Raw genomic sequence first — 27293 nt, 5'->3', positions numbered from 1 at the left:
AACCTACTGCTAATTTCTTTTTTGCCTCTGTAAAGTTTATTCCCTCTTCTGCAGTCTGTATTCACATTTTCTCTTTCATTTAGTACATTTCCTAAATTGATGTAAAGGCCTCATCTTCATATCCTTATCAAATATTCTCTCCTTCTTTAAGGACATGTACAGATATACAAACAGGAATACACAATATAAACAAGATGCAATTAGATATTATAAATATGCTGGATGGACATAACAAAACAGACAAAAATTATATATTTAATCATTATGGATGATGAAACAAAGGATGACTCTGACCAGGCGTGGATAACTGTAAGTTATCATGCCTGGTCAGAGTCATCCTTTGTTTTCCTCTAGCGGGCTTTCTAGCTACCTAAAAATAATCCTTTTCAAGACCCACAATTCCTGTGAACCACAGGGAGTGTCAGGAGCAATGAGTCAAGAAAAGCCACATAGGTGCAATCCTGTCCAGAGTCCTAGCTGCCCTTTGATTACAGAACATTAGAGAAAATTCTTCCCAAAATTCTGGGTAGAACAGACTTTTATTTCACTCAGGGAGTTTGGAAATTGACTAACCTCTTTTTCCTAGGTAAATTTTCAGATGAAAAAATTGGTGAGGAAAATAAGAAACAAGACAGTAAGAAAAGAATGAGGTCCATGTGAGAGTGGAGAAAAGGTAAACAATTGAAAAAAGGGATAAAATTGACCTTCTCATTTATTTATACACACACACACACACACACACCCCAAAATGTTCTGTAACTGAAAATGAATAAATGGGGTATTTTAATTAACCTACAGTGGTTTTTAAAGGAACAAACTTGCCCATACTTGCAAATTACTCTGTTAATTCATCAAATAAACAGTAATGCATTTCAAATCCAAATTGCTTCTTCCTACAGAATATAATGAAGATGTTAATGAAAAATGTCTTGTTATGTTCTAATCCTTTTTAATTTTACAAAACTCAAGAAACTTCTGAGAGTTACTGTGATAATGATTTGTAAGAATGTATTGACGTGCAAAGACAAAAAATAATAAATTAATGAGATTACGTTATAACTCTATAAAAGGAAACAAAAACATTTAAAGAATGCTTTACTTTGGAAATCCTTGGTTGCCTACAATATAAATTTAAAGATGAAATGACATAGCATAATGTCAGATAAAGTAATGCTTTGGGAAGATTAGATATTTGATAGTACACAACAAATATCTGGTTCTTGAAAACTATTTGCTTTTCCTTTCTTAAGAGCTACTGCATTTTTGGTTACCAGGTTCTCTTTTTCAGAACAGAATGTTAAGTTCTGAAATGCTAGTGCCCTTCTTAGATGCTGATGTCTCCTGAAAACCTCCATTGCTTTTCTCTTTACAACAAGGTGTATGATAAGGAAAAATGAAACTGACACATGATTCAAAATATATGATTACTTTATTGGTTTATTTATTTATATCCTGCCTTTATTATTTCTATAAATAAGGCAGCAAACATGAATAAAACTTTTTTCCTACAACAACAACCCTGTGAGGAGACTTGGACTGAGAGAGAATGACTAGCCTGAGGCCACCCAGCCAGCTTCATGCCTAGAGCATGAAAACTTCTTCAATAATTTCTTTAGTATAGGATTTATTCTCAGCAGCATTTCTGGAAAGTTACTGCAGTTCCTATAGGAGGGTAGTGAGAGGAGCTACATTATAAAATCTTCATTTTTTTTATTATAGTGAAAGTTTTAAAAGAAGGGAGGATTCAAGTCACTAGGAACAGAATGAAAGGCAAGGCATTTTTATCTTGATAGCCTCTTATTTAAATAAATGTATAACTACTATGATGGGACACAGTGGCTCAGTGGCTAAGAGGCTGAGAGGTTGATCAGAAAGGTTGGCAGTTCGGCGATTTGAATTCCTAGCACCATGTAATGGAGTGAGCTCCTGTTGCTTATCCCAGCTTCTGACAACCGAGCAGTTTGAAAGCATGTAAAATGCAAGTAGAAAAATAGGAAATAACTTTGTTGGGAAGGTAACAGCATTCCATGCGCCTTCGGCATTTAGTCATGCTGGCCACATGACCACGGAGACGCCTTTGGACAGTGCTGGCTCTTCGGCTTTGAAATGGAGATGAGTACTGCATCCAAGAGTCAGGAACAACTAGCACATATGTGTGAGGGAACCGTTACCTTATAACTACTATGATATCTGGTTTGGTATAGAGCAGTGGTAGTCAACCTGGTCCCTACCACCCACTAGTGGGCGTTCCAGCTTTCATAGTGGGCAGTGGGGGTTTGCTGTAACTCTGCTTTGTAAATTTTATAAAGTAAAGTTACTTCCTTACTTTATAAATCACCATTACTGTGGAACTGGTGGGCAGTCAGAAAACTTTACTACTAACAGTAAAGAGATACAAAAGTGGGCAGTAGGTATAAAAAGGTTGACTACCCCTGGTATAGAGATTAAGGCATGATCTTAGAAATCAGTTGTCATCATTGTCAGCCATTGAGCCATGTTTGATCCTTAGCCACTCTATGGATCAGCACTCTCAATGCCACTCTGTCTGCTTCCTTCAGCTGGGCCATTATCTCAGCTTCTGTTTAGCAATCTTCGCTTCAAGTGATATTTTTGGTGAGGTTCAGTCTAGGACTTCTTTGTTAGAAACCATAAATTCTAGTCTGTCTTGGGCACAGAGACAGCTGGATGACTTTAGGTTGATCACTTTTTCTCAGTCATAGGAAGAAGGCAATGGCAAACCACTTCTGAAAAACCTTAACAGAGATTGTCCAGGCAGTCTCCAAGAACATGATTTTGGACATAGATAGGAAAATAAACCTACAAAGTACACTACCCCATGACTTTATCTGAAATTATTCTCTGACCAGTATTATATGGCTGACATATAGGTCTATGAAATGAACCTTTCCCAAGCCTTTAATGAGAAAAAGAAGGCATCATTTCCCCAGAAATGTAGATGTTAAAAAATAAAATAACCAGTACTATAAAAGCACCTTAATTCATTAACTCCTTGATCTTCATACACACAGCATCTCCAAATTAAATAAATACCAGCTGTGTTTTGTTTAGTATGGATATGTATGCATTGCACTGTAACCTTCATCTGCCGATCTGCAACAACTGTGTGACAAGCAATGTTTAAGTATGCAAAAGCTGCTTTGTATGCTCTCTGGGGAGAAAGATTCTGGTATATTTTCAGTCTTCACTGACTCAAAAGAGTAAAGAACATGCTCAGATGAGGGGAGAAATGTGATGTGTATCATTTTACATTCACACAGAAAATTTATTGAAGCTTTTGGCAAAAATAAAAGAGAAAAAGGTTGTTTTTCAAGTAGGACATTTATTTTGAGTAAAAGATTGAATCATATGCACATGAATTTCTTCTAGAGTAGAAGCTATCATCATCACTTATTACCTTTTCATTCAAAAACAAAGCAGTTTCCCTAGATTTATAAAACAACATCTTATATAATTACAAACATTCGCAATGATATTTTGAACCATTCTGACTCCAGAATGATTGCTAACAATCAGAGAAGATAAGCAATTGTGCTCCCTCCTTCCCATATCTTACTTACCTTGACATAGCAATAGCAATAGCAGTAGACTTATATACCGCTTCATAGGCCTTTCAGGCCTCTCTAAGCGGTTTACAGAGAGTCAGCATATTGCCCCCAACAATCCGGGTCCTCATTTTACCCACCTCGGAAGGATGGAAGGCTGAGTCAACCCTGAGCCGGTGAGATTTGAACCGCTGACCTGCTGATCTAGCAGTAGCCTGCAGTGCTGCATTTAACCACTGCGCCACCTTGGCTCATGAGGACAGCTCTTCGTCAAAAATATCATGTGACATGTGATCCCTCTTTTCATTATATGCAATGTTTCCACTGCAACAGATAAAACATGCCATCTCACCTCTATTTTGCACTCTTCACATACATTTCTTCTTGGGCTGTTAAACTGCCTGTTCCCTTTCAGAAAGATTTTTTTTAAACTATCCCCCACTCTTTTCTGCATCTAGTGAAATGTTGGTCTCTAGGCTGTGTGAGAAGGAAAATGGGGATAATTTTTTTCCACAGTAAGACATAGTTTTGTGGTGAAAACTAATTTTGTGCTCCCAAATTCTGTTGCTTTAATCACTTGTTTTTTTTAAAAAAAAAGTTATTCTGGGTTCATTAAGTCGAGACTTGTCCTAGATATCTCTTCCTTTCTGACCAGTATGAACACATGGAGGCAGCACAAAACATTTCATTTGTCAGCAGGCAAGAGAAGAAAAGCTATGCAGCAAAACTTTAGGTCCATCTGATGTCTTTTCAGATCCACCCAGAATATGAAAACATAGACATCACATAACAATCACATGCCAATATGCACAATCTCATGATTTAAACAAAGCTCTGGTTTGGCAAGGGGGAGATATATGCCCGATATAATCACTAGTAGAATGTTTTAAGGGGAGAATCATAAAAGAAAAAACCAGTGTCACCTTCCTGGTAGACATTCATTTGGCCTATTTTCAGATAGAAAAAATTAATACCCACACTAGTTAATGAACTGGTATTGCAGTAAGCTTTGATTTGCCAATGGTTAGATGAAGGAAATGAGTCACTGGCTCATTGTTCCCTGATACAATAGCCAAAAGCTTTTGTTAGGCATGACAGAGCGAAGTAGGCAAGATTTGGAGGTACTTCATACTGCAGGGCCATGCTAACTATTTCAGGGAGAAGTAAAATGACTAATGAGTAGCTAATGTTTTGCTGGATTGGCCAGCCAGAATTTTTGGGCTGTGGGTACTGAATAGAGGCAAAGCCTCCCACTGATGTCATGAAAACATTGGTTGCATTTTCTTGCACTAGTGCATTAAATGTCTTCCAAATGGTACAGCTTTGTCAAATACTCTGAGTTTGCCTGCAGAAACATGCACTGAAGATGGCCAGCCTGGAATGCCTTTGGTAGTATCAACATGCTTCCAAGTTGGCCCCTAAAGTGCAGACAATCCAGCACTGGTTGCCTAAGCCAGCCAGCCTTGAAAATCTCTAGTACATGGCATGAGTTTGCTGATGGTCTTCCAACCAGGCACATCAACAGATTAGCACCTCCAAATGTCTTACAAAATAAATCAAGTAAAAGGTAATGTTTTTAGTCACTTTCCCATATCACTCAATTTAGTTGTCTTGTTTCTGGCTTTGCACAATGTATGTGAGTGAATGAAATGTCTATGATTTATTTTTAAATACTCAGTTACTTGTGATAAATCTGAAAACATTATATTTTTGGCTGCAATGGTAACAAACAGCATGGAAAAAGCAACTAAAGTAGCAGAAAACTTGATTGCCATGCAAGCAAGAAATCCAATGGTGGACCTGTCTATTCAGAAGCAGAAGGGAAAGTTTGTTGTGCTCATGACTACATATTTTGATTAGTTAAAGTGAAAGCTAAATGCAACCCACTTAGTCTGAAATCAGTCCTTGTGCTATTTTGTGGTTGTGTGGAACTTTATAAAAATGCATATTATAAAACACCCTCCAATTCTGTTGGAAGGGGGTGGTGAGAACCCTAAAATTAATTTAGAAGAAATAATACCATAAAATTAATAGTTCAAAATCTCAATTTCTTCTGTCCAGTTTATTTTAATAATAAGTAGCCATTGCTCAGCCATACTTAATATCAGACTTATAAAACCTCTATTTTTTTTTCAGAAATGCTGTAAATTGTCACTGTTTCAAATGTTCTAGGTCAGTCTACAATTTCAGTTATTTATGCATATAACTGAATAAAAAGGATTTAGTAACCACAACCGAAAACAAATAAACAAATAAATAAAAATATATTACTTCATGAGGTTTGCTGAAACAATGAAAAAAATATAGCAAGAATGAATATTTGTGCTAATGAAATTAATGTAATTTTTTTTTTGCTGTGATCAGCAGATTTCCAAACTGATAAATTTTGAATTAGAGTGCAGATTAAGACAGAAAGGTAAAACATGGGAAAAATCATTTCCTAAAGTGAAACTAGCAGAACGGAACTCATTTTCCATGATTCATGTGAAGTGTCAATAGATAGTCCTCTATTTTATGAATTAGTCCTTAGCATCTGAAAGCTATATTACAATTGCCAATGAATGCTGCATTGCAGTATAATAGAAATGAGTTCTTCAAAATTTATGTTTTTTTTAAAAAAATAGTAATGAATATTAACTATGGCATTATTATCAATAATACTACTAAAACCATGTTAACAAATGGAGGTAACACCAAATCTAACTATTTCTATCAGATATTTATCAAATGCAAACCACTCACTTGGATGTAAGGTTAATACCTTGGAAATCTGACATATAATGCAGAAATGCCCAATGAAGTAACAACCTGGAGAAAAAAACTGTACCTTAAATAAGCCAAGGATGTAATTGTCTTTACCTGGATTCAAATTCATCACAGATGAATATATTATTCTTGATCTTCACTTAAACAATGTCAAATTTCAGGAAAGGAGGAGCCAACATCACGACAACACAACGTGCGGTCTTGACAGTCCGAGACCGCCGTTGACACTTTTGCCACTGGACAGTCCAGCAGGACCTAAACCATCCCGGAGAGACAGTAATCAGGAAGACAAAGCCTTCCTGGTCTCAGGGACACCACAAAGTCCCTGATTGACCCAAGGGAAGCACTTCAAGCCAGTGGCAAACAGGCAGCCCCCAGGCTGACGAAGTCGGAGATGGCTCCGGAAGGAAGGAAGTGAAAGTGAGTCCATCTGGTGAGGGTTTTTTTTACTCTGAGAAAGATTGCCCAAATAAACTTTAAAAAAAAGATAAATTAGTCCTTTAAGTAAAAGAATAAAGCGGCAAATTTAATTCTCATTGGACTCCCTTGGAAAGCTTTTGTTCTTTCTTGTAACAACACTTTGTGGATTGAAGTGATTGCAATGTTTCCTGTTTCTCCACTTGAAGTGAATGGATTGATTTTTCCCCCGCTATTTTGTACCACCTTATTTTTTGGCTTAAATTAAAACTCTCTTTTTTATTTTAACAAATTCTACCTTCTATTTGTTATTAAATCCCACCAAAGACAATTAAAGATTTTTGTTTTCCATAAAATTGAGAAAGTATGAAAAAGTGGAATCTGCCATTTGGAAGCCAGAGTCTGAAGTTCCTTCTTTGAAACAACGTATCCTTTGTTCATTCCTATTTGATCTTACTGACTTTGTAACTGAAGGGTTTGCAACTTGCTTACAAAATTTGATAAAGAGTCAAGGATATGAATTGCTTTTTGCAGGTGCTCTTGGAAAATATTTTGGCTAGAGAAGGAAAAGGAAAGAAAAAGATAAAACCCTTCTCCTTTGAACTGTACAAAAGAACTTGTGCTTAAGTTAGCCATATATATATATATATATATATATATATATATATATATATATATATATATATATATATGTATGTATGTATGTATGTATGTATGTATGTATGTATGTATGCATGTGTGTACACACACACACACACACACACACACAGACACACAATTTCAAGCTATTTAGCTCTCATCAGCTAGCCATACCCTTACTGGGATTTGAACTATATAACAAAGGCAACAGTAAAAATATTGGGTTTCTGTCGTGATGGACTCTTGTGACGAGCCGATTGACAGATGATGGAAGCAGTTAGCTTCCTCCCATAATTGGGGCTTACCAGGGGTTGTAAAAATCATATATATATATATATATATATATATATATATATATATATATATATATATATATATATATATATATACATACACACACACACACACACACACACACACACACACACACACACACACACACACACACACACACACACACACACACACACACACACACACACATATATATATATATATATATATATATATATATATATATATATATATATATATATATATAAGATTTTTTACAACCCCCGGTATGCCCAAATATGGGAGGAAGATCACTACTTCCATTCTCTGTCCTTCGGCTCGTCACAAGAGACCATCCAGGCAGAAACCCAATATTTTTACTGTTGCCTTTTTGTTACATTTTTGTATATATATTTTGTATATATACTTTGCGTATATGTATATGTATGTGTATATATATATATATATATATATATATATATATATATATATATATGTATGTATGTATGTATGTATGTATGTATGTATGTATGTATGCATGCACGCACGCACACACACACACACACACACACACACACACACACACACACAGACAAACACAAGAAGTTTGGAAGGCTAGAGTTGCAGTGGCTATCAGACTCCTCTTTTCTTTTTTTGAAAAATGGATCAATATCCAGATATGGAAACCTTAAAATTTCAAAACATCCTGGCTGGAATTCAAAATATTTTAGAAGGATTTGGGAGATTTGAGAAGTTGGATAGACTATTGTTTATCACAGCAAAAGATGATGGTGTTGGAGCCCCAAAAATTAAAGAAGAGAATGAAAATATAGAAGATAAAGACAAGACAATAGATGAACTTATTAATGGAGCAAATATGGGTGAAAGCGGAAAGAAGGGAAGATGAAAAAGTGAATTTGTCAATTTGGAGCTTTATCCCATATTTCAAGATACAGGAGAAAAAAAAGGGTGATAATGATGGAGCTAAGAAGAGAAACCTATTCAGAAATAAGTTTTACAACCAAAGACAAGCTAATGTTAATAACAATTCAAGGGCAACAAGACTATTTGAGAGATCTTTTAAGCAATAAAGTGCAGAGAGAAGTTTATAAAAACTTTATAAGGAGCTGAAAAGATAATTGACACAACAATTGACAAGAGAGATAAGACTGTTTTGCCACTGGAAAATTACAGGTTGATAATGAAAGTTGATGATAAAAAGTTAGTAAGTAGGGATTTTAGTATTTTGTAGATTGTTTTAGATTATCATTGAATGTTTATTCGTTAACATATAATTAACTATGACAATAATAATGAAATGATAACCTTAATTAGTATAAGTATCCTGGTTATAAATTGTAAATTGGGACTTGGTGAAAATACCTATAAATTTTATTAATAAATTTATGTTTAGATCTTGTTATAAAGGTATAATTACTTTGGGTCTGAAGAGAGGAGATGTGATATAAATACTAAATAATTTTTTCGTTAACCACAATAATAACAAGGAAATGTTAATGGATATTTTTGATAATAAATTAATAAGTAGGAATGTTAGCATTTTGTAGATAGTTTTAGATTTTTATTAAATGTTCATTTGTTAACATATAATTAAATATAATAATAATGAAATGATAACCTTAATTAATAAAAATAACTTAGATATAAATTGTAATTTGGGACTTAGGGAAAAGACCTATAAATTTTATTAATAATTTTTTGTTTGGAGCTTGCTATAAAGGTATAATTTCCTGATGAGAGGAGAGATGATATAAATAGTAAATAAATTTTAGTTAACTACTATAATAACAAGGAAATGTTAATGGATAATGTTTAATTACACACACACACACACACACACACACACACACATATGTGTTGTACTAGTAAAAGCAAATTGGATATAAGCTTTAAATTGTGAGTTGGGGGAGAAAGAGGGGGAATGCTTAGATATTTTACTAACTGAATCATAAAGGTGTAATGTTTTTGGCGGTTTATTGAAACTGCGAATGAATGCCAGTAGGTGGCTGTGTCTTTAAATACAAATGATTTTAGATAAAACATGTTTAAATAATTGTAATTAAATGAGAATTGTGGTACAGTGATAGTAAAATACATTAATTTTCTTTTTTAATTTAAAATGTACAATTCAATTTGAATGAAGTATATGTAAGGATTGTGGAAGAAACACATGAAATGTATTTGTAACCAGTTGACATGCTTTCTACAAGATATAACGAAAGATGATTCTTTTTTTGTGTTTTTGTTTAATTAAAACAATAAAACTTTTTCAAAAAAAATGTCAAATTTCAGCTTCATAAAAGACTGTAATTATTAAAAAGAAAATCTAACATTATTTTTACCTCTAAAATGAATCTTATATATTATATTATATTCATGTTCTACTCTGCTTCCCATTATCTAATATAAAGTTATAATCATGCTATAATCTGATGAAGAGATAAATACAGATATTAATAATAAATCCAACTGAATTCATTCTCAATTAAAACAGATAGGAACTTTTTATAGCTTAAGGGAATCATTTCTTTAAACTTTTCATGGCTTCTTTATTCTCTATGTTCTTGCTTCAAAAAAATTTTCATGGAATTATATTTAGTACTCTTTCAGTTCCTTACCTTTTTCTCATTGAATGGGATTTATGAAATTTGCTATGTTACTTATTGCCTTATTAGCTTCAAATATTCTTTGCACTACTTTCCCTTGATTTGTCAACTGTATTGAACTGTCAAATGTGATTTGACTCAACTGTAAACCAGTAGTCTCAAACACTATTTATGTATTTTATTAATAATCATGGCTTCAATTCTGAATTTTCAGAACACATAAATCTGCTTAATAATATCTGAAACCTAAGGTCCTGCCAGAAATGGAGCTATGGGAGCTCTCATTTCATAATAAAAGGTTCATTTATTAAAAAGAAAATTAAGATTTTGGAACTACTGGGAAGAAATGGAAAATGGCTCAGCTGAAAGTAGAATCAGTGACTGCAGGTGAATGAAGAATTGGCAAAGGGACCATTCCTCCATGGAAAAGGAGAGACATTGACATTGCCCACAAGTCAGTGGTGGGTTTCAAAAATTGTTTGAACCTACTCTGTGGGTGTGGTCTCCTTTGTGGGAGTGGCTTGCCACCCATGTGACCGGATGGGAGTGGCTTGCCACCCATGTGACCGGATATGAAATTATGAATTAGTATTTAGTTCGGTCCAAGTAGCTATTCAGAAACTCTGGCATTGAAGCATGCAAGTCTTAAAGCTGTCAAGTTACAAGATCCTTGCCAGTGGTAGGTTTCAAATTTTTTTGGAACCTCTTCTGTAGGTGTGGCCTGCTTTCCAGGTCCACTGGTGGAACCTCTTCTAACCAGTTCAGTAGACTTGACAAACCGGTTCTACCGAATAGGTGCGAACTGATAGGAACCCACCCCTGGTGACAGTACTAAAACAGATACCAAGAAGAGTGAGGAAAAAAAACCTAGGGGTCTTCAAACTTGATAGCTTTAAGACTTGTAGACTTCCATTCCCAGAATTCCTCCTCCAGTCATGTTGGCTCAGAAACTCTGGTATTGAAGCATGTAAGTCTTAAAGCTGTCAAGTTACAAGATCCTTGCACCCCTAACCCTTTAGGGGAAAAAACCCAGGGGTCTTCAAACCTGACAGCTTTAAGACTTGTGGACTTCAACTCCCAGAATTCCTCCTCCAGTCATCTTACGGTGACATCACCTGCGTGGATCTGCTCCATCTTCGTTTTTTTCACAGGGGGTAGAGCTGCCACTGAAGATGCCGACAAGCCCCCGCCGCCACCAGAATAACTGCTGCTGCAACCTCCTCCTCCTCCAACAGCACCACCACATTTGCTGCCCGGTGCTATGGCTGAGGTGAAGCCACCAAAGCTCCCGCTGGCACCCCCGCCCATGGCAGCAGCGGTGGCACCTCCCCCTCCATTTGGAGCACCTGAGCTGGGCTCTGCGTTATCCCTGCCGCCGCCTCCTCCTCCGCCATGCTTTTGAGAAGCCATGGGGCCATTTTTTTCTGCTCCTGCCCCCCCGCCACCTTCCTACTCCCGCGGCCTCATGGCTCCTCAAAAGCACGGTGGAGGAGAGGGGGCAGGGGTAACGCGGTGCCCAGCTCAGGTGCTCTGAGCGAAGGGGGAGGCACCGCTGCTACGGGCGGGGGCACTGGCAGGAGCTTTGGTGGCTTCACCTCAGCCACAGCGTTGGGCAGCAAATGTGGTGGTGCTGTTGGAAGAGGAGGCGGCAGCAGTTATTCTAGTGGTGGTGGGGGCTTTGGAGCTTCACTTCAGGCGCCAGGTGCAAGCGGCTAGGACTGGCCTCCCACAAAGGACCTCCCCGGGCTTGCTTTGCTGAACACGGCCGGTGCAAACTACCGTCAGTCACCCAGTGCTCAACAAAACAAGTCTGGGGAGGTCCTTTGCGGGTGGCCAGTTCTAGCTGCCTGCAAAGGACTTCCCTGCACTTGCTTTGCTGAAAACGGGGCAACTGACAGTAATGAGCAGCGCAACCACACACCTTAGATGGAACATTGCCGACGTTCCAGAAGTTAATTACTTCTGGGTTCACCGACCAACCAGTCTGCAAGGACCGGCAAGGACCGGTAGAAACCCACCCCTGCCACAAGTGTTCCATATAGTTGCTCCTCATAAGGAAATCACAAAACAGTGATTTCCAGTGGATTTAGTTCTCTGGAAGATAAAGGAATAGCCAATTTTCAGGGCAAACAGAAGTGGATTGGATTTCTGATTAAACTAGATCTTTATTGTAGTATTACGTTATGAATAGCAATAGCAATGGCACTTAGACTTATATACCAATTTCATTGTATTTATTTTGTACAATGACAATAAAGACTATATTACTGTACCACTTCACAGTGCCTTTACAGCCCTCTCTAAGCAGTTCATAGTCAACATATTACCCCCAACAATTTGGATCCTCATTTTACCCACCTTAGAAGGATGGAAGACTGAGTCAACCTGGGGCCTGATGGGATTTGAACTGCCAAATTGCAAGCAGCCAGCAGTCAGCAGTCTACCAAAGCATATTCACTTTTAGTAAAAATGTTTTTGTAGTTATTTGCTTCAGTTCAGTTAGATATTGGATACTAAATCAATCCACTTTTAAAATGAGTGACTTACCTAATGAACATGCAAAATTTAAGATACTAGTGACCTAATATGAATAATTAATGACATGTACATTAGTCAACAAGTTCAGCTGAGTGACATAAATTCATGAACATTTATGAGTAATTAATAAGCATATTTTTTTTAAAATGGTAAATGGGTCAGATAACAGAAATAAATTCTCTTTAAGTAATATTAGCTCACATGTTTCCTGGAACTGCTAATTCTATTACAACAATGTCACTTGATTCTGTTTTATTCCAGGCATTGTAAAGCAATGGACAATCAATACTGGCCTGTTATATAATTTAGAAAGCTGGTAGTACACGATTCTATACTATATGAATTTACACACATAGTAAATGCATCTGTATATCTTTCTCTGAAAACTTAAGGGAAAGTGAGCTGACAGCTTTTAGATATCATTTCCTGGAAGCAGTGAGCACCAAGACATAGCTTACAAAGTAATGCACAATGTATAATTATCTAAAGCTTAAGTCCATGAGTTCAATTCCAGTTAAAGGCTTTGAACCCATAGAAAAATATATGGTATTTTGTCTCTGAGAAGTTCCAATGTTGTGGAAACCATTTAGGCAGTACAACCAGACAATTAATGTGGTAGGACAGTATCACACAAGATATGATCTCAAATAAAATAGAGAAATTATTCCTTGTATAAATCATGAGAAACTCCCTGTATTGGGACATGACTTGATATAACATCTTTGTTCTATGTTCTTAATGGAAGAGGGATCATATGTATTATTCGGATAACGAAGTAAAGTAAAGACTTTCTCCAGCCAATCCAGAATATAGTATATAAACAGAGTTGGAAGGAACCTTGAAGGTCTTCTAGTCCAACCCTTACTTAGGCAGGAAACCTTATACCACTTCAGACAAATGGATATTCAACATCTTCTTAAAAACATCCAGTGTTGGAGCAATCACAACTTCTGGAGGCAAGTTGTTCCATTGATTAATTGTTCTAGCTGTCAGGAAATTTCTCCTTAGTTCTAAGTTGCTTAATAGCTTTAAAGACATAACTAGGAAGTATATAAATTTAACTTTGGGCATCAAAAGTGTTATTCCAGTACATTCTGCTACCTAATGGTTAATGCAATTGTGGATAAATGTTAGCCTGAGAGCTACCCCAAAAATCAACAGCATACCAATGTATTTTGGAGACAAAATTATTGAATTTTTGGATTTTTTTTAAAGAAAGAAGCAGGCACACTTTCAAAAACTTTTTAAAACTCTTCCAATAATAAAACATGATCCCAAATTGGTTCAAAAACCACTGACATAAAAAATTGGAAACAAAGAGACAGGTTTTCTAGGTCAAGGACAATGCTTGCTTCCTTCTACAGAAACAAAGCAGCAATTTTAAAGCCTCTGGGAGAGGGGAAGGGTGATAAATATAAATCTAGATTTGGATGGGGTAAAAGAAAAAACAGAAAAAGTGGTAGAATGGTTTTATTTTTTATCTTATTTTAGATAGTGGAATATAACTATCTTCAGGGATTGCACAGTAGAAAGAAAAAAAACGACTGCATGCTTTTTTTAAAAAAAAAAAGTACTGAACTTTTTCTAAAAAGAAAGCAGGGAAAAAAAAGAAATATGATCCAAACAATATCAATGCAAAATTTATGCAAATCTTAAAAGTTTTTAAGGATAGTTATAATATTGCCCCAAGTTATTTTTTTTAATTTACACATATTTCAAAATTTGTTAACAAACACATATCTTCAGTCATGAGAAAATTAGTTTATTTTAACTGCATAACATTAATCCTTTGCCAAGCTCCAGGCCTGATAAACTCAAAGACCTCCATGAAATATAAAATTCCATCTTTTAGGAGTATGATTTAATATCACATTTGCATCTTTACCTATTAATATTTTTCCCAGGACTAGATTAACATATGCTTTGGCTGACAGGACTAAATAATGTAAGTCAAAAAGCCCTCAAAGAGTCAGGACAAGAAATTTCATTTCCATCATTTTCAATCTGTTTTTATATTGAAATTTTAACTGTCAAAATTTATCAGTTATCCTACTTGACTACCAATCTTCTTGATAGAAAATTTAGTTCTTAGCTCTATCAAACACTTTTGTTAAGCAGTATCTACACATTTCCTAAAGTAGGGGAGGTGATAGACTGTATTTTGGGTCAAACTCTTAAAAGTTGCTCATCCAGTTACAACAGAATATTTTGGCATATTTAGATTCTAGGGGAAAAAAACCAATGTCAAAAAGGAACTACATATTTTTCAAATGAATCACTTCATTTTGAATCAGTATGACTGTGGCTGTGTATCTGTAGCAGTTTAGGTATAAAGACTCAGCTTCTAAGCGATCTAAGATGGGTGACAAATATATATATATATATATATATATATATATATATATATATATATATATATATGTGTGTGTGTGTGTGTGTGTGTGTGTGTGTGTGTGTGTGTGTGTGTGTGTGTGTGTGTGTGTGTGTGTGTGTGTGTACGCTGATAACCAAGCATTGCCTGAGTATTTATTTATAGGGGGGAAATGTAGCCAATGGACCAAACGTAATTTCTAATGTTGGATTTTCCCCCTTACCAGAGGGAGCCCCCTTGTAGAGCACTATGAAGCCATTACCATGGCAATTTGACTGTGCTCTACAGCAGAAGGCAGTATGGCAGAACACTCACTCCTGAGAAGTGTTAGGGGTGTCTTACCACCACAGTATTTGGTGGTAGAGTTTTAATGGATCGAGGGTAGAGATCGAGGGAATGCTTTGCACGTGTGGGTTCTTTAAAGGATCGAGGCAGGAACGACGCGAGAGCCAGGACTTCTCAACAAGAACAGATTTATTGAAGAAGCAGAAGCTGACAGCGATTCAAATGTAACAATTCCGCGCCAAGGTATTTAAACTAGCTTAGTTAAACCTTCCTAAGCATTTCGATGAGTTCTGAGCGGCTGGAGGCAGCATTCAGAACGTCATCGAAATATGGTACCATGCCAGGGAGCCCATGGAGCAACCGCTCCATGAGGCTCTGGAAGATCCCCGGGGCCACGGAAACGCCAAATTAGAGGCGGCAGCAACGAAAAGCCCCACGATGGGTGACGATGGTCTGGGTGGCTGCCGCATCGTCATCCACCGGGAGCTGTTGGTAGGCCTGCGCCATATCCAGTTTTGCAAATGTGCAGCCCCGCCCCAGGGAATGGAGCAGGTGCTGCACCACAGGGACTGGATAGGGGTTTGCCTGGAGGGCAAGGTTGATAGTTGACTTGTAGTTGGCGCAGATCTGCACTGACCCGTCTGGCTTGACAGGGACCACAATTGGGGTCTCCCATCACGAGTGGTCGACGGGTTCGAGTACGCCCTGCGGCAGAAGTTTGTCAAGCTCAGCATCAACCTTAGCCCTCAAGGCAAAAGGCACCCTACGAGCCTTAAGCCAAATTGGAGCAACCTGGGGGTCGAGGTTGAGGGAAATAGGGGTGCCCCTGTAAGAACCCAGCTGGCCGTCGAAGACATCAGAGAACTCTGAGAGGACATCCTCCAGAGAGGAGGGAACCACCCTATGCACCCCCCCCCGATAGACAGCCCCAAGGTAGGAAACCAATCAAGCCCCAGTAAAGCAGGCAGGGAGTTTTTCACAATAAGAATAGGCAAATGGCTGTGAAAATTCCCATAGTCAACCCGAATAGGGAAAGAACCCAGGGTGGGAATGAGAGTCCCCTGGTAGTCCCTAAGGGAGGTGTCCACAGGTTGCAGCTGGGCACAGGAGACGTGGGGACATAGGCGGGAGAAGGTGGCCCAGGAGATCAGGGAGCGGGAGGAGCCAGAGTCCACCTCCATTCGTCAAGGCTGACCTTCCAGCTGGAGTGAGGCAGAAACCTTCTGGGCTCCGGCGGATGCCTGGCTGACTGTTTCACCAACGATCTCCAGCTGGTAGACGGTGTGGCAATCTTCAGCTCGCCTAGCGGGCTGCGGCGGTTGGCGGCGCAGCTGCGGTTGGGAAATGGCAGGCTGTTGCAGGAAAGATGGTGCGGGCAGAGAGGCACGGCAGACTGGGCAATGTGGCCCTTCTTGTTGCAATGGCGACAGACTGTGCCTTTGAAGGGGCAAGCTGTGCGGGCATGGCGACCACTGCAACCCACACAACCCGTCGAGGCAGGGGCAGCTGGAGGAGGTGGAGGTGGTGGGCGCCTAGGCTGCGCCCGGAGCTGGCCAACTAACTCAGAGCTAGGGTCCTCGGGCGGCACCAGCTCATCCACGAGGCAGGCTTGTGCGGCAGGTGGAGGGCACCCGGGCAGCGTCGAAGGAGGCAGCAGGGAGAGCTGCAGGCATTGCATATCGGCCATGGACTGCTCAGAGAGCTAAGCTGCTCTGGCAGATTCCACAGCCTGCTGCATTGTGATGTCGGGGTGTCGCAGGAGGCGGCTTCACAAGTTAATGTCCTTCATCCCGCACACAAATTGCTTGACCAGATTTTCGTCCAAATTCTGGAAGTCACACTGGGCCGCCGTTACGCAGAGCGACTCCAGAAATTGGCTGATGTTTTCTGCCGGCTTCTGAACGCACTGGCGGAATGCGAAGCGGTGAGCGATGCGGGAAGGCGCTGGGGCGTAGTGGTTCTTCAGCCAGGACATTAGCATGTTCCAGCTGAGCTGGTATACAGGCCGCGGGGCGGCTAAAGCCCTGGCGGATGCAAACATCATGGGCCCGCAGCAACTCAAAAAGAAGCTGCATTTTTCCTCCTCTGGTTGGTTGTGGTTCTTAGATGCTATTAAATAGCATTCGAATCACTCCATGAAACCTTCCCAGGTTTCACCAGCGGATCCGAAGGGTGCGAAGGGCGGTAAGGCGGATGCCATGTTCGCCGCGGGAGATGTGTCAGTTCAGTAGACTCGAGAGAAAGTAGACGGGGAGCGCAGAGAAGAAAAAAAATTCAGCGGTTCGTCGCACCGGCGGTCTGACGCGGCTTGAGCGGCTATGGCTGAATCTCTTCTCGCTCTGTCCTAGGCTCTGCTTCGGGAATCGCTGGATCCCACCCTCGTCGCCAGTTTAAAGGATCGAGGCAGGAACGACGCGAGAGCCAGGACTTCTCAACAAGAACATGATTTATTGAAGAAGCAGGCTGACAACGATTCAAATGTAACAATTCTGTGCCAAGGTATTTATACTAGCTTAGTTAAACAGGGGAACCAATGGGAGGCCGGGTAGCATCTAGCAACTGCTGACGCAGTACCCTGGCCAATCAGGTTGGCTCGGCTGGCTAGCAACAGGCTATGCTGCGCCTCAGCCAATCAGGGCACAGCCTATACTGTTGTTGGCCTCCCGGTCATAAGTGGAGGATTTTATGAATCCTCAACAGGTTTGAATCCCACCTTCGTCGCCAGTTTAGTGGATCGAGGGAAGAGAAGACACGAGAGCCAGGACTTCAACAAACACAGGGTTTTTTTTCTCTAGAAGTTTGACAGCGATTCAAAAGTATCTTTTCCACGCCAAGGTATTTATACAAGCTGTTAGAATAGATGGACCAATGGGCACTTTAGGAATGTCTGGCAACTGCTGACACAGCGCCCTGTCCAATTGGGTTGGCTCGGCTGGCTAGCAACAGGCTATGCTGCGCCTCAGCCAATCAGGGTGCAGCCTGGTCTGTTGCTGGCCTCCCGGTAGTAACTCGAGGACTTTATGAGTCCTCAACAAGAGTAAGACATCTGTGTATGGAATTTGGATGAAATCGCTTGAGGCGTTCCAAAGTTATGTTGGAACAAACACATACACACAAACACACATCCATCCATTTGAGCTGAAGGGAACAGGTCTAAAGAAAACACAATCTGAAATCAGAGATCCTTGATGCTCATTGAGCTTGGTTGTTTTTTTGCATTACCCAAACTAGATCACATGATCAATGCTGTTGCATTGTTGCACTGTTACTAAATGTGGGCAATGAAACTTCCGCAAGAAAACAACAACACTCAGAGTACCAAGGACCCCTCATTTCAACCCTGAGCTACAAATATTTTCCTCTGTCAGTATTATCTGAAATAATTTGTTTAAGAGACAGTTTAAAAATCACACCAGTATTTGAGTTGCTATTTCTCTCATGAAGTTCTACTCATGTTCTAGCCAAGAAAAATTGGACAGTTTTAGCATAATTTGACAAAACAGCTACACAATCCAAGAAGCCAAGAAACCAAGAAACAAGAGGAAAAGCATGAGGCATTTGTTTCTGGCTAGAGTAAAAGTTAGGGAGAAATAATTTAATTGAATAAGGGTTTATTTGAGTAGCTGAGATTATTTTGCTGGGATTTAGATATTTCTTTTCTACTGCAGCTTTACCATTTTTAAAGATTTTATGCCTACTATTTTCTTTTTGTTAATTTTTATTTTAAAAGTAACATTTATAATACTTTCCCCATTACCGGTACTACTTTTTCATTCTTATCATTCCCATTTACAGTAAGTATGTAAAAACATATTCCAGCATTTGTTCTCTTCAGTTTCATCCCAAATGTTTCATACAATTCATTGCTAGAGATGCATTTTAGCCATTTCCTCCTTTCCTTACTATGCTTTTAATTTGAGAAAATTTAATTTGCTCTTGTGTAAGCTTCAGCCTCTTTCACTTTATAATTTGTCATTAATACCATTAGTGTAAATTCACATGCTTCAGTAGCACTCTATAAAATATTTTTTTTTTCATTCTCTTCCAATGTGGATTTTTTTCCATACAATTCTTTCATTATCTGGTTTTCAGAAATATTTGTTTTGAAATGTTAACACCGTGGCCATGTGAACAAGATTGCATAAACTGTTGAGGTCTCCCAGCTTTATTGCCATCGGGTCGTTTTGCCTTTATTCTCTTCTTCCATACATTAGACATACTGTATGTCTGAAGCTTAAGCTAGGCTACATCTATTGAGCTTGCTTACAAAATTTGCAACATGTTGTCAATTTTTGCCTATCTGTATAGGGCATTTGAATATCAGCAACAGTTTTAGATCTAAGTATGTCATTCAGTTAGAACTCTGATTGCAGGATTGTGCTAACAGCATGGAAAACCTATAGCAGAGCCTGTACTTGACATTTGGGTGCCACTCTCCTGGCCTCATAAACAACCAATTTTGTCTGAAGTGTAGTGACAGAAAATATGCAAGGGTTATCTCAAATTCAGTTCACATTCAATTCAATACAAGCAGACTCATCAGCAAGAACAAAGTAGATAAAAATAAAGAATACTTCTGAATAAATATAGGAAATATTTATGGACTAAATATTTATGGACTAAACGCCACAGCTTTTGATTTGATTCAGCCAGGACAACTGGCTCCGTTATGGTTTGACATTTTTCTGCAGATTTTTCATGGATAGCAGGTGTTAGGTTAAGCTTCTCTGAACTTAGCTGAGCACTCTTATACTTTCTTGCTCTGGTGTTCATTTTGAATGCCAGTATTCTATATAGCTGATTGGAAGAGCTTCTGAGGTTATTGTTGTGGATAAGGTTATGAATAATGTGCACAGTCTAATTCTTAGGGTGTTTCCTGTTCTTATTTTGGTCTTTTTGCTCATCTAAGGATGATTCCTGAAACAGGAAATAATTAATATTTGATATATGTTCTAGTGATTACTTTTCATTGATTATTTATTGGTGTATGTCTGGAAACGGATCACTTTTCATCTGTAAAGAAAGAAAAGAACTTAAAAATCATGCAACCAAATTTTATTAACACAAATTTCAGGCTTGGGAGTATGTAATCAATAGCTGTCTACACCTAACATGCCATATTTCAGGGGCTAATATCTTGGTTTCAAATTGTACCATGCTATCTACAGTATTGAAAGGTCTTCTATAGAAGGCAGGAAAGAGGAAGTATTCCTACTTGGTGTTCATTAATCTATTTTTTCACAACTGAAAAGTTCAAAGAAATCCTCCAAGAGTAATCAAGTCAAGTTAAGAAGATACATTGAAGATGACTCAGAGGAAACTGAAAGGAACAGCTATTTGATTCTATTATGAATCTTCATAATGAACCCATACAGACATACTGTATTCTGTGAGATATATTGCAAATGTAAAGGGAAAGAAAAAGCCGTCTAAAAAACCAAAGAATTTTAGAAAACTAATTTTGACATGCTAATCAGACTGGAACAGAGCAAAACTCCTGTGACAGCATGGATAGTTGATTTCTAAATGTTGGTTTCACTGGATATCATTATAATTTTTTCTTTTGGGTATTAGAGGAAGAAAAAACATGATAATTGTAATAAACATCTATAAAATCATTAGATACTTAATGACAGCAGAGTACAAATACTGACAACAAACAGCATTAGTGTTCAGTTTTACCCAGTAGATTTCTTTTTAAATAACATTGGCTGTGAATTGCATTCAATGTTATAACGTTTCATGATGAAAAGATTGCATATAAAGAGATCAGTGCATATTTTTAGCAAAAATTATGTATTGCTCATTAGCTGGGATTGCAGCATGTGGCAAGACCTGATCAACCTTGCCTAGACTTGAAAACTAAGCAGGGTCAGGTTTGATTAGAATTTGGATGAAAAACCAACTGAGAATTCGAGGGTTGTAGGCTAAAGAGAGAAGTTGAAAAAAAATGTCCCAGAAGAAGTCGGTAGCAAATTGTTTCTGTGCTGTTGCCAAGAAAACTGCATGAAAGTGTCAATGTACTCACCAGGAGTCAAGTTCAATTTGAAGGCATCTTTACTTTTTATCAATAGTTGAAAAGTTACTATAATCCAGTTTTAATTACTTGCAGTTCATAGACTCTGAAAAAGCTTTGTATTGAATATATAAAATGTGCCCCATAAAGTTTGTCTATATCAGAAAAATAGCTGTAATGATACAAAAATTGTAATTCTTAGATATATAGACAGCAATCACATTAATTTAAATTTATAGTTAAGTTAAATGAAATCATGTTTTTCTTAATTTCTAATTTCAGCTAGTACTTTGCTCTTTGATCTGACCATGTATTGAAAAATATTGCCCAGCCACATCATTCAAAAGTCCTTATCCACAAAATGTGCTTACCACTGAGTTATAATATATATATATATATATATATATATATATATATATATGTATGTGTGTGTGTGTGTGTGTGTGTGTGTGTGTGTGTGTGTGTGTGTGTGTGTGTGTGTGTGTGTGTGTGTGTGTGTGTGTGTGTGTGTGTGTAAAATTTTTATAACTCAGTGGTAAGCACATTTTATAATATATATATATATATGTATGTATGTATGTGTATGTGTATGTGTATGTGTATGTGTATGTATATGTATATGTGTGTGTGTGTGTGTGTGTGTGTGTGTGTGTGTGTATATATATATATATATATATATATATATATATATATATATATATATATATATATATATATATATATATATATATATATATATATAACAGTCTGCTATTGGTCTATAGAAACCAATATACAGCATAATACATTCTTTAATGTAAAAATTCCATAGGTCCACAATGAAAAATAACTCTATTCTCTATAAATTGGACTAATTTATATGGAAATCACCTATTATGTAAGTTACTTCTATATCCTATGCTAAATTTTTTGTTTGCTCTGAATAATTTATGAATAGATCCATTAATATGCTCTTTTATTGTAATTATAATTAAAATTTAACAAAACTCTTGTTCACTTTGGAGCTTAAACATTTGTTTTCGAAATTAAAATGCTTAGTGCTCTTTCTACACCTGCATTCCTTCATCTGCAAGTCATATTTTTATAAGGTATAGTCACAGTTGTATTGCTGCTGGATGTTACATGCATGGTAGAAGAAATACTAAGATCAGATTGTAAATGGAATTTGTGGTCATTACTTTCAAAGGAATGAGCAAAACAAAATTTTATACATTTCTGTCTAACTTTACACCATTCTGTCTTATAACCTTGCCAATAATGTTCATATTTGATTTTTTTTATTGATATGGAGAGGTTTTCAGAAAGTTAAGATACAGTACTTAAGGGAAAATGATATAGAAATATTCACTATGAATTAATTTCCTTAACGAAGTAATTGTATGCATGGTCACTTAGAAATTAATTCAAATGAATCAGTCTTAATACAGTGTGTGTATGTATGTATGTATGTATGTATGTATGTATGTGTGTGTGTGTATATATATATATATATATATATATATATATATATATATATATATATATATATATATATATATATATATATATATATATATATACATACACACACACACACACACACACACACACACACACACACATATACATACACACACACACACACTATATATTGTGTGGTCGGAGCTGCCGTCTTTCTATAAATCTTGGTGGGGGTGGTGGAGTGCTGGCTTTGTTTCAGTAAGTGGAATGATTGGTTGTGTGGTTGGATCATGATTGGTAGATTGGTGCTGATTGGTGTGTGTCTGTTGTTGTTTCATGTTGTAATTGCCTGGGTGGTGGGTGGGGCTCGTTTGTTGATTAGGGCTGGTTTCCAGATGTCTACTCATGTTGTGGGGGTGTTTCTCTACTTCGATAGCTTCCATAATCATATCCTATTAATATACAGCCTGTTGTGCCTTAAAATGGCTTCTACTGTACTACTGTAAAATGGCTTCTACTGTACACTGTACAGTGAAGTTGCCATGGTAACAGCTTCACAGTACTGCACAAGGGGACTCCCTTTCGTAAGGGGGGAAATCCAAAATTAGAAATTACATTTGATCTGGACATTTCCCCCCTATAAATAAATACCTAGGCAACGCCGGATTATCAACTAGTAGTTTATATATAACCCATGTTGCTTTTAAGCAATATCAAAGTTCATGTATGTTATTATCATAGACTTTTACTACCAATTTTTGCCACTGTAGACTTGTATTTGCTACAGTAAAGGTTTGCAGCTACTTGTGGTTAGCTGATAATTAAAATAATGGCAGTTAAACAAAGCAGGTCATCTCTATCAAGAAAATTCTTGTCCACAAAAGTATCTCTTTCAGAAGGTTAACAGAATTAAATTAATGATTTTGAACCTTTGGTTTCCTGGCAACTGCATAAATATCTTCATTTTAACACCAATCTATATTAAAATTCCTGTTGAATAGACTGTTCTGTAATATATTAATGATGTAGACCTAAAATAAAAAAAAAGCCAGGCATGGTGATGGGGGACAGCACCTTATCTCCTCTTAACTATTATGTAGGAGTGAAGTGATTCAAGAATTGAACCACTCTAAACTCATTTTCAAACATTTTTTAAATGTCAAGAAAACAATTATTTGCTTTTACATACCCTCAGAATAGAATATTGGGATGTTCCTTATAGGTCATTTAAATGCAGCCTAGTGTTTGGCTTACTTTAAAGCACAAATGAACAACTTAATGTGTGCAAGCACCCCCTGAAAGCCATTTATAGTTATTTATTCATTTATATAAGAAGTTTTTGGAACCACTCCCAGCCATAACACTGAGTTGTAGTCAAGCAATTGCTGAAAATCAGCAATATCGTTTCCCATCACTCTGAGACAAAAAAAAATGTGCAAAAGCAGAAAGCGTAAATCTTCCAATAAGTATGCAATCATTAAAGAAACAAAAGTAAACCTTATTTCTCTTAAGGGAGAAAACAAAGCAAAGCAAAAACAAACTCGAAAACCAAGAAAATTCTGTCTTACCAGTGGGTAAGCATATAAGTTTCTAGTTTGCATAATGCTATCTCTTCACAGTAGCTTTTAAGCAGGTAAAATGGCTATGACCAGATTGTGGCTGTATTGCTAGGAAAATTGATTGTGTTGCCTAACAGATGTGGTTTTTATTTTTTATTTTTAAGACTTTTGGTTTTGGTTATTTTATAGTATGGTTTTGTGTGTGTGTGTTTAACTGTATATGATACCAAGAGTAATATGACTAACAGATATAAAAAAATAATAAATAAGTAATACAAGTTTTTATTTATGCTTGGAATTAACCCTAAAAAATTATTTACTGGCTTTACTGATTGGTGCTTAAAGCAAATATTAAAACAGTCTCAAATGTATTGCAAGCTTAATAACTTAATAAGATCCTATTGAGTTAAAGTAAAATGCTTATTGCTTCCTGTAAGCCTCCATCCACTTTTTCTTCACTGTCCAGAATATCAGCTATAAAGCAGGCAGTTGGAAATAGGTTGCTAATAGAAAGAATATCAAACATTCATTACTACTAATGGAAATATGAAAAAGGGACCGTTTCTGTATCACTAATGTTCTTGCAAATACAAATACACAATCATAGGGCTATGTGGTTGGACTTGTATTTGTATTTAAGACAATGTTGCCCTCATCAGCTCAGAGTAATGTAGTTTGAAATGTGAAGTACACTTGCTAAGATATAGAGGAAGATTTTAAATTATTTTTCCCTGAGGTGAAAATAACTAAAATTCAGGGATTCCTCACTTTAAAACTATCCCAGCTACAATCAAAGACAAAGTATCATCTAAGCCTTGGCTATCAAAAACCTAGAGCCAGGATTGAGTTGAAACTATGTCTTTTACTTCCAGACACTTGGAACCTACAGGCATTCATTCGTTATTGCCACAACAGCACCATGTCTGGTCGGGATAATGATATACATTTGGGTATCATCAGCATATGGATGATACCTGACCCCATAACAATGGATGATCTCCCCCAGTGGTTTTTAATTTTTTTTAAAGGAAGGCTTGAACCCTTATGCATCCTACATTGCAAGACCATAGGACTGTATCTCTTTTTTTCTACCAATATCAACTAAAAGGGCAACAGAGAAAGGAAGGAAATTATTTGCAACCCAGTGCCGTTTGCTCCGAATCCAAAAAAGGGAAGATTGAAGATTGGGCAAAAGTTGTCTAATATTTTGAGTCCAAGACCCTGGTCCTGCAAAAAAGCATTAATCACTACTTGGACCCAATGACATGCCACTCCCTGGGAGACATTAACAAACCAGGAGAACCATGGATCCCAAACCACAGCATGATATGCTCAAAAGCAGCTTATTCAAGAAGTTCTCAAAAATCAGGGCTCAGTTATGTGTCCATCACTTCTGAAGGGTCTGCCCAGCCAGAGTCCAACTCTGAGCAAAGTTGAGCATATGCTGGTAATCATCCTCACAGCTTTCCTGCAAGAGTTGTCTCAGCTACTCCTTCTTCAGGAAGAATCTGGTTACCCCAATTAGAGCAGTTAGCCAGCTACCTGCCTATGCAATAAGTGTGCAGAAGCAGTTACCTTTATCATCACAAAGTAAGTCTTAATATAGGCTTTTACCTCTGCTCGGTCAGTCACAGTCTTGGCACTTCTCATGCCACTTCATTTCTATGAGCCACTCAGAAAACCATGGGACTTATGAAATCCATGTACACAGACAATCAACATACATAGGATTTGACCTGTCACCTGGCCATCCCAAGCTGTGATAAGACCCTCTATTGAATCATGAAACAGAGTTTTGGGGAAAATCCCAAGCTCTCACGGAAATAATAACAGGCCCATCAGGGGTCTGGGATGTGAAGATCAACTAGGCTCCACTTCAGGCATGAAATGCTCTAATATTTGCTACCAGTTCAGAACTGGGACCGTGTGTGTACGGCACTTCTGCACATGCAAAGAACCTTCTGTGCATGCACAGAGCATCTGTGATGATGTCCCTCTGCTGCCACTACTGGTTCACCTGAACTGGGGCGAACCGGCAGAATACCACCTTTGGTAGAGGACCAATGTCCCCTAAAGCCAGATCACTGTCACCTCTGTTCAGAGGCAAACATCAGATATAATGTGTGACATAATATAATGTAAAGGAAAATGCAAGAACAGTAAATGCCAAAACAACAAGAAGATTGTTTCTTAGAAACAATCAACTGACAGTGCGTGTGGTGACAGTGTGGTATAAGAACTGACTAATATCAAAATTTTGGAAGTGCATTGTGACTCTATATAAAGCAGGATGTTTTCAGACATGCTTTTTTCCATTCTCTCTTTAGTAGATTATTGAGAAATGTATAAATATGGGGGGGGGGGGATTATGGGATATTTTGTGTGAATGTGGAATTAAATAATATGAAAAAAATATATGGTACAAGTAAAGTAGATGTAATAATAAAATAAATACTTGGTGAATAGTCCAGTAATAAGCAATTCTCTTAAAGCAGTTATCTGGTCCTTTGTTTTATGACTGAAATGGTCCCCGTCATTCTATTTTAAAGAACTGTAAAGAGCCGAACATTTTTTGGAAACATAATTTGGATTCTCTAATTATATCTCATTGTGCAGAAATGATAAAGAGGCTTTTATATTTTTTATCATAGCACTGCTAATTTGTACTTCTCACAGCTCTTTTTGTATTTCATATTTTACAGGGAAAAATATTTCATATTTTACAGGGAAAAAAAAAGTCATTCACTCTCAGGAACAATATAAATAGATTTGCTTTGGTTTCTCCACAAGAACAAAATA

This window comes from Thamnophis sirtalis, unplaced genomic scaffold (assembly GCF_051295495.1).
Source record: "Thamnophis sirtalis isolate CommonGarterSnake01/CBP01778 unplaced genomic scaffold, rThaSir2_p1.2 scaffold_10, whole genome shotgun sequence".
NCBI classification, from domain to species: domain Eukaryota; kingdom Metazoa; phylum Chordata; class Lepidosauria; order Squamata; family Natricidae; genus Thamnophis; species Thamnophis sirtalis.
This window is presented reverse-complemented; position numbering follows the sequence as displayed.